This window comes from Mus pahari, chromosome 22 (assembly GCF_900095145.1).
Source record: "Mus pahari chromosome 22, PAHARI_EIJ_v1.1, whole genome shotgun sequence".
Taxonomy (NCBI): Eukaryota; Metazoa; Chordata; class Mammalia; order Rodentia; family Muridae; genus Mus; species Mus pahari.
Window position 1 is genome coordinate 34,035 of NC_034611.1, and position 10,289 is coordinate 44,323.

Consider the following 10,289-nt stretch of genomic DNA (forward strand, 5'->3'; position numbering starts at 1 on the left):
TCAGAATGGTTAAGATCAAAAATTCAGGTGAGAGCAGATGCTGGTGAGGATGTGGAGAAAGAGGAACACTCCTCCATTACAGGTAGGATTGCAAACTGGTAAAAACCACTCTGGAAATCAGTTTGGTGGTTCCTCTGAAAATTGGACATAATACTACTGGAAGATCCACCAATACCTCTCCTGGGCATATGCCCAGAAGATGTTCTAACTTGTAATAAGAACACATGTTCCACTATGTTCATATCAGCCTAATTATAATAGTCAGAAACTGGAAAGAACCCAGATGTCCCTCAACAGAAGGATGGATACAGAAAATGTGGAACATTTACACAATGGAGTACTACTCAGCTATTAAAAACAATGAATTTATGAAATTTTTAGGAAAATAGTTGGATCTGGAGGATATCATCTTGAGTGAGGTAACCCGATCACAAAAGAACATACATGATATACACTCACTGATAAGTGGATATTAGCCCAGAAACTTAGAATACCCAAGATACAATTTGTGAAACACATAAAACTCAAGAAGGAAGTCCAAAGTGTGGATACTTCGTTCCTTCTTAGAATGGGTAACAAAATACCCATGGAAGGAGTTACAGAGACAAATCTCTGAGCACAGACTAAAAGAATGATCATACAGAGACTGCCCCACTTGGGGATCCATCCCATAAACAACCACCAAACCCAGACTCTAGGCAGATGCCAGCAAGAGCCTGCTGACAGGAGCCTGATATAGCTGTCTCCTTTGAGGCTCTGCCAGTGCCTGGCAAATACAGAAGTGGATGCTCACAGTCATCCATTTGACAGAGCACAAGGTCCAAAATGAAGGAACCAGAGAAAGTACCCAGGGAGCTGAAGGCAACTGAAGTCCCATAGGAGGAAGCACAATATGGATTAATATTTTTTAGTCGGGTGGATGGCCCCATGCCTCAACTGGGGGCTGTGCTTATTCACTGGTTATGGTCTCTACAAGTTTTATCTCATCTTTATTGGGTATTTTAGTTAGTGACATTCCTGTTGGGTCCTCAGAAACTTGTGGGTCGCTGGCATCTGGGGCTTTCTAGTGCCTACCCCTAGCCCTCCATGCCCCAATGCTACATACCTCAGTTCAAATTCTGGACTCTCTGTACTTCTCTACCATCAGAAATCAAGAAGTTAGACTCCAGAGAACCAAATAACCCTATGAAAAATGGGGTACAGAGCTAAACAAAGAATTCTCAGCTGAGGAGTATAGAATGGCTGAGAAGTACTTAAAGAAAAGTTCAACATCCTCAGTGATCAGAGAAATGCAAATCAAAACAGCCCTGAAATTCCACCTCACACCAGTCAGAATGTCTAAGATCAAGATCTCAGGTAACAGTAGATGCTGTCAAGCATGTGGAGAAAGAGGAACACTCCTCCATTGTTGGTAGGATTGCATGTTTGTACAACCACTCTGGAAATCAGCTTGACTGTTCCTCAGAAAATTGGACATAGTATTATCTGAGGGCTCAGCTATACCAGTCCTGGGCATATACCCAAAAGATTCTTCAAAATATAGCAAGGACACATGCCCCACTATGTTCATAGCAGCTTTATTTATCATAGTCAGAAACTGGAAAGAACCAGATGTCCTTCAACAGAGGAATGGATACAGAAAATGTGGTCCATTTACACAATAGCTGAGTGTAGAACTCAGCTATTAAAACAATGACTTCATGAAATTCTTAGGCAAATGGATGGAACTTGAAAATATCATCCTGAGTGGGGTAACCCAGTTACAAAAGAACACATGTGGTATATACTCAGTGTTGCATGGATATTAGCCAAAAAGAAGCTCAAAATACCCATGATACATCTCACAAACAATATAATACCCCAAAAGAAGGAATGCCAAAGTGTAGAAACGTCATTCCTACTCAGAAGGATGAAAATAATCTCAGAGTTAGAAGAAAGGAGGGATCTTGGAGGGAGAGAGGAGGTGAAGGGAAAAGAGAGAGTAGACACAATTTCTAAATCTTTGCATTTTTCTTCTCTACATGTTTGAGTAAATGTGAATGTATGTAAAGGAAAGGTGAGCTGAAGCTACATGTGTCACAGATTTCATGTAGCATGTTTGGTGACATGCCAATAGATGTTTATAAGCATAAAGTTTATAAATATTTCTCTTTCCATCTTAAAGGATTTCATTGTGGAGAGCATTTAAAACTTAAATTGAAGGGGGAATCAAGAGAAAGAAAATAGCACAAGACCTGAGGAAGCAAATGCTTATGATTAACTGAGAGGGAGTGATAAACACAGGCTTGACTGTACCTATGTAGGATTTACAGCATCTCAAATATCTGAGACACGAAGCAGCAGGACTCATTATTAGAATTTGTTTTTACTTTACTGAACCAAATATGATTCTGGAAAACAAAGGCCTTTAAATAAAGTAGAACATAAAGGTTGACTTATTTCTGAAATAACCTATCAATATTTTATATTATGTAATAAATTTATAGGATCTAATAAAAATTATAAAATGTTTTTGCTTTGAATAATCAAATATAGTTTAAGTCAGATGTACTTCAATTCAGAAAAATGAAAAAGCATTCCATAAGGTAAACAACAATAATAAAATACATCAAAGCTGACAGAAAAATAAATACAAATTCAGATTAACTTGATGTCTACAGAGCAACTGAATACATATTTAAGTACAAATATATAAAAATCTCACAATAAAAATCCTTTGTTTTATTAACATATTTGAAATTAAAATTAAAATTACGTTTTCCCAGAAACATCTTTGAAATATTTATTTTGACTTTCACTATCAATTATATGCTTTAAATATTTTTATGATCTTTTATATTTTAATACCTAGAAAGGTGAATGCAGTTATCTACCATGTGAAAAAAATAGTATAACAGAGTTGACACTAGAAATAAAAATTATGTTTACATCTCTTTCATGACTCATGTGTCCTTTTAACAAAATTCCACCTGTCACAATCACCAAATAGAAATTTCTTTGGTCTACATTGAAATTTAATACTATAACCATCTCCCAACTATTTACACATATACCATAAATGAGGGAGAACACAGTGCCTTTTCTTGCTGAACTAGGATCTTTTGTTTGAAGTCTGAGAGTTTTCCTGAAATTTTCATGATTTTATTTTCTAATAGATGAATAATATTCCATTTTCATAGGTACAATGTTTTCATTATCTATTCTTCTATTGATTGATTAAAAACCCTTCAACAAATATTAGCAAATAGAATTGTGAGATACATAATAAATCAAAATATGTAATATTCATTTTAGAGTGTTAACAAGAGAGTAACATTTATGAATAATTAGCATAACTAAATATGAGCAAACAGAAAAATACTAAAATAAAAGTATCTCATGCCCATAAATGACAGAAATGCATTTTCTAAAAGTCATCATAAAATGTTCAGCAACTTATAAATACAAACAGAAAAATACTAAAATAAAAGTATCTCATGCCCATAAATGACAGAAATGCATTTTCTAAAAGTCATCATAAAATGTTCAGCAACTTATAAATACAAACAGAAAAATACTAAAATAAAAGTATCTCATGCCCATAAATGACAGAAATGCATTTTCTAAAAGTCATCATAAAATGTTCAGCAACTTATAAATACAAACAGAAAAATACTAAAATAAAAGTATCTCATTCCCATAAATGACAGAAATGCATGTTCTAAAAGTCTTCATAAAATGTTTAGCAACTTATAAACATAAAAGAGTATTGTCAATCTAATAAAAGATATCTTTAAAAAGCTATCTATATATCAGCTATTTTATATAATAATATCAGGAACTTCTCACCAAGATTGGAAATAAGGACAATGTGTCCCAAGTTACTTCTTCTCTCTAGCTGACTTCTGAATGCCCAGGTGATGGATACCTTTCAAGAAGAATTCAAAATTACTGGAAAGAGTTAAGTAATACACCTTGTTCATAAAGTATATATTTGAGAAAACAAAATATATCCAAACTTCTTGAGATAAAGATTTAGAACCTATAAATAAATACAATGTGTGTTTTAGATGCAGTGGTTAGAAATGTTTTTTAAAAACTGAACATAAAATTTAGCATCAAAATACTCAATAAAAATAATATCTTTGAATTCAGTTAAAGTGTACAGATTTTCTATACTTAAAATTAAAAAAATATACTACTAAGAAGTGAATCAAATAATAGTAGAGTTGACCAATATTATAAAATTTCTGGTTATTATCAAAATCATAAATTCAATATAATCTCAATTAAAATCATTACATTATTTTATAAAAACAAAAATTCATTTAAATGTTTATATGGAAATTCAAATGCCCAACATAAAGCATGGCAAAGTAAAAGTACATGAAATACCAGTTAGAAAGAATTACTTTTTAAATAAAAATGAAGATGCTATATTATTAGCATGGTGGTTGAAAAACTAACAAATGGACTATAAGACACTCCTAGAAACTGTCCTAAACACAGTGGGAAAGTTCAATTGGTGAACATTGTTGGTTGAATGATATGACCCTGCCATGAACCAGCCTTGGCAGAGGGCAGGGTCTGGAGAAGGCTGGATGAAAGAGCAGAGAAAGGAAAGAAGGTTCAGAAAGGAGATATTGTTTGCTTCATGAGAGACAGAACAGAGGAAGTACATCTCTGTATGACTTTTCCTACTCTTACAAATTTTGTCTCGTTCATCTTTGTTTATACATGAAAAAAATTTCCTCAGAAACTTTATGCTTTGATTACAGAACTTTTCAAAATACATTTTCTTCTAAAGTTGTCTTTGATTACATAATAATATTGAAAGAATAACAAAGTAAGCAAACAGCTATTTTATAATAACTAAAAATTCACATTATGATAAAATAAAATTTTTCTTATACTCAGTATCTTTTTCCTTAAGATTGGTGTCATAAAGCCTTGAAGTTACAGAAATGCTAGACAGGATGGCTCTATGCAAATTTGATAGTAAGCATAAAATAGTGAATATTGGTCTTTTTGTCTTTAGAGAAGAATTTCAGAGCAGAGTATTCCTAGGTTTGAACTATGATATAAGAAATATCTTAAAAGATATTTAACACAGGAATCCCCATGACTAAGATAATGACAGTTCCTTAAAAGCGACAAAAACTACTTGTCAAAAGATTGCTAAATCAGATAGAAGGGTAATATCTAATAAATACAAATAACTCAAGATTTTGGACTCCAGAGAACCAAATAAACCTATTAAAAATGGGGTACAGAGCTAAACAAAGAATTCTTAGCTAAGGAAAATGGAATGGTTGAGAAGCACTTAAAGAAATGTTCAATATCCTTAGTCATCAGGGAAATGCAAATCAAAACAACCTTGACATTTCACCTCACACCAATCAGAAAGGCTAAGGTCAAAATATCAGGTGATAGCAGATGCTGACAAGGATGTGGAGAAAGAGAAACACTCCTCCATTATTGGTGGGATTGCATGTTTGTACAACCACTCTCAAAATCAGTCTCGCAGTTCCTCAGAAAATTGTACATAATATTACCTGAGGACCCAGCTATATCACTCTTGGGCATATACCTAATAGATGCTCTGAGATATAACAAGGACACATGCTCCACTGTGTTCACAGCAGCCTTATTTATAATAGCCAGAAGCTAGAAAGAACCCAGATGTCGGTCAACAGAGGAATGGATACAGACAATGTTGTACATTTACACAACGGAGTACTACTCAGCTACTAAAAACAATGAATTTATGAAATTCTTATGCAAATGGATAGATCTGGAGGATATCATCTTGAGTGAGGTAACCCAACTACAAAAGAGCACACATGATATGCACTCACTGATAAGTGGATATTAGCCCAGAAGCTCAGAATACCCACGATACAATTCACAGACCAAATTGCTCAAGAAGAAGGAATACCAAAGTATGGATACTTCATTCCTTTTTAGAAGGGAACAAAATACCCACAGGAGGAGATACAGAGAAAGTGTGGAGCAGAGACTTAAGGAAAGGCCATCCAGAGACTGCCCTACATGGGATCCCTCCCATATACAGTCACCAAACCCAGACACAATTGTGGATGCCAAGAAGTGCTTGCTGAAAGAAGCCTGAAATAGCTGTCCATTGAGAGGCTCTGTCAGAACCTGACAAATAAAGAGGTGGATGCTCACAGCCAACCATTGGACTGAGCAGTGTCCCCAATGCAGGAGTAAGAGAAAGGACTGAAGGAGCTGAAGGAATTTGTAACCCATAGAAAGAACAACAATATCAATCATCCAGACTCCCCAGAGCTCCCAGGAAATAAACCACCAACCAAGGAGTACATATAGAGGGACCCATAGCTCCAGCCCCATATGTTTCGGAGAAGGGCCTAGTTGGACATCAATGGGAGGAGAGGCCCTTGGTCCCGGGGAGTCTCGATGTCCCAGTGTAGGGTAATGGGAGGGTGGGGAGACAGTAGTGGGTGAGTGGGTTGGAGAGCATCCTCATACAAGCAGGGAGAGAGATGATGGGAGAGGTGTTTCCAGAGCAGAAACGGGGAAAGGGATATCTTTTTAAATGTAAATAAATAAAATAATAAAAAAAAAGATCACTAATAAATTGTGTCTGATAAATTTAGGGATTTTTTTGTCAGATTATTCAATGAAAATAATTTATATATTTCTTTTTTAACCAAGATCTTGAAATATAACCCAGATTGGCTTCCAATTTTCTATGAACCTGTCTCAGCCTCTTTAGTGTTGGTATTGTAGACATGTACTATGATAACAAGTTTTGCGAACATAACTTAAAGTAGTCTAAAAGCTGTAGTGAAAGTAAACACTGGCTGTGAATTTTTGCATATAAGAAATAAGTAAAATATATAAATAATAGAAAACAATAAAAATAGTAAGAGTGACAGGAAGAGTAAGGGAAGGAGAAAAAAAAGAAAAGGAGAGCAGGAGAAAGAGTCAAAGACAGAGACACACACAGAGAAACATTTAAATAGAGAAAAATAGATAAGAATCATAAGTAAAACTGTTAATCCTATTGGTTAGTAAGCTAAAACTCACTGTATAACACCATTATGCATACTGAGAACAGGAACTGTCTGCCAGTCACAATGCTCATCCGAGGGATAGCAAAGGAACTAAACATATGAATATCACAGAGTAGTAATTACGCATGACTATGAAAACCTGGTCATAGAAATGCTGAAGACATGCATAAAGCAGTCAATAGCATCAATATTTGAAGTAATGGAAAATAAAAACAACTCAACTTATTTTATTCATGGCAATATAATAGATTCAATTTTATAATATTGATACAATGGATTATAATTTAGTAATGAAAAAGAATAATGTATTTCTAAAAGAAACAATGTGAATAAATCTTACAGGTAAAGTACTGAGTGAAAAACCTCTATATACTAAAATGCAGACTGTAAGTATGCTTAGAAGTGCCAAGATTGGCAACATATGTATAGTCTCAGTCAGGCTTCTGTGATAGTGTCAAATTAGTAGGAGGAAAAAGGAGTGTAGTGGGTAAAATACAGGAAGCTTCCAGTAAGATTCATCACCTTGACTGTATTGTGACTCCAGAGTTGTAAATAATATATAAAGTAAGCTGGGTACTTAATAGTCTATATGTGTTTGAAGTTCTTAGAAATTGTACATTGACAGAAAAATTGAAGTGAGGTTCATTCCAAATAAAGGGTATCTAGCATTTCTCTTTCTTATGATTGCATAGTAAGGACTTTAAGGTTAATAACTGGTATCTAAGATGATCTCAGTAAAGCGAGGAGGAAAAGCAGGGGTGTCTGTCCACTTTATATAATACAAAATAGGAATTTTCATCTGAGGCATTATTTTATAGGTACTAGTGTTTTTTGGGCAAGATGAGGACTCTTTCTACAGACAAATAAATAGTTTCCTTTCTTAAACCTAAACCATTACTTCAGAAATAATCTCCCAAGTCAAACTCAACCAACATATTACCACGCATTTGATAAAAAAAAAAAAAAAAAAAAGAAATCCAAAGCATACATTTCCCTTGCCATGAACAAAGTTTAAAATATCCATATTCTTTGTCATGAAGTTTGGGTAATTTTCATTCCCCTCATCTTATAGTACATCATTCATGACCCTCTTGTACCAACTGGTTTCTGTAAAAGCCAAGTGTAGAAAGGAGACAGCAAATTATAAAGCCACCAATGTTGTCTTCTACTTAAACACCCTGCCCTGTTGTAAAATAACCTACTGCTCCTCTGTCCAGAACCCTCAACCTGGATTGGTGACCTAACATTTTACTCTCAAATGTGCTCTCATATAATGATAGTAAAATAAATAATGTTTGTAAATCTACTCCTAAATCAAGCACAGATGCACTGGATCTTTGCATACTGTTAGCCACGTCCTGAACTAACTCCACCATTGTTATCTGGTTGTTAATATATTTCCATCTAATCACTCTTTTTAAGGTCACTTGCCAGATCATTTGACACTTATGCACATTTAGTTACTTTTTTCTTTCACCCATCCAACTCATGTACCTTTTAGAATGAAAAATAAACAGGCATATTTCTATGGGCATCATCACAGCCTCAGCTGCTTAAAGCACCCCAGAGCACAGAGTATGCAATTATTCTATTATTTCAGGAGTTGGGATTAAAACATACACCTTTTCTTCCATTAATATGTTGCACTTTAGAAGCAAAATGTGCAGTTACAGTCTCTGTAATTCATATGTCAGATGAGTGTATTAAAACTCAATAGATACTACCTTACATTTTAGTAGCAATTGAACACTTTATAAAAGAACTGAACAGGACATAAATTAGACTCTTCAAGAACTACAAAAATAAGAATATGGAGATATGAAAATTTGTGATTTAATTGAACTTACTCAAGCACTCAACTCTAGTAAACAGAAAAACTATATTTTTTGTACTTTTATGCATCTTAAATTTATGTGCATTTTATGAACTTTATGTTGATATATTTATATAGCTTATATCAATGTAGCTTATAAAGTATACATGTATAATTTATATACAGTTTAATGAGGGCTTAGCATATTATGATCAATGAGTTACTGAAGGAGTGCATAAAAGTTTTTGTGACAGTACCATAGGCTATTACTATTTGGCAGTGTACTATTCAGTAGGATATATGCCACCACGTATGTGTATATGTGTGTACATGCATGCATGCATGTATAACAAATTTCAATTTTTGTTAAATGCAAAGCTCAAATATCCTCCTAACATTATGATGTGTGCAGCGAAGGCACAGGAAAACATTTTAGTGAATTTTACAGTTGAATTGAATTTTAGAGTCTGCATAATTACAATAAACAGATAGTTCTCATATATTTCATCAGTAATCATCAGAGATAAATTCACAATCCTCTAGAGTAATGGTTCTCAAACTGTGCTTCATGACCTCTTTAGGGGTAAAATGACTTTTCACCAGGATCACCTAACACCATCTACATTTCAGATATTTACATCACAACTCATAACAGTAGTAAAATTACAGTTATAAAGTGGCAGTGGTGGCAGTGAAAATAATTTCATAGTTGAGAAGATAAAAATTTTTGGGGCTCATCACAATGTTGGTTGTACCATTAGGAAGGATGAGAATCACTGCTCTAGAAGATAGGAGCATAGGCAAGGGTGTTTTCTTAGAGGGATGAGGTATTTCTCAAAGAGAACTTGCTGACACAGCAGAGCTGTCTCAGCCACCAAGATGTCTGGTGCTACATCCACTCCAGTAGTGACACACACGACAGGCCTGAAAACCTGGAAGCGGTCCTAAGGCAGAAAGTTTCAAGGAAACTTTGCCTCCTGGAACCTTGTCATTCCCATAACCCGTATACTCAAAAGCTGTCCCCGCTTAAGTCTGTGTATGATTCCGTGTGCTCTCTTTCAGTATTGTTTTATTATACGTGCTTTTAAGGATTGATTTTGACATATAACTAAGCCTTCACCAGTGTTCCAATGGTTCCTAGAAAGTCCTTGAAACTGACCCTTAGCTTGGAATTCTATAAGAATGTTACCTATTCAGTAACATTCAAATTCATTTCTAATAGAGATGGTGAAATTAATTAGGCATTACAATTTCCTTGAACAGAGCTAGAAAAGTTCTGGGCTAGTCTGCATAGTAATTACTTAGAATACACAATTGCCTAGGAAATAGGTGGGTTGTAGTATGAAAGGGTTAGTAAAAGGGAATTCCCCTCATGCAGGTTTTTTCACTGGGCCCAGAGAAGTAGCATAATCAGGTATTTACTAAAGAACCCATGGTGG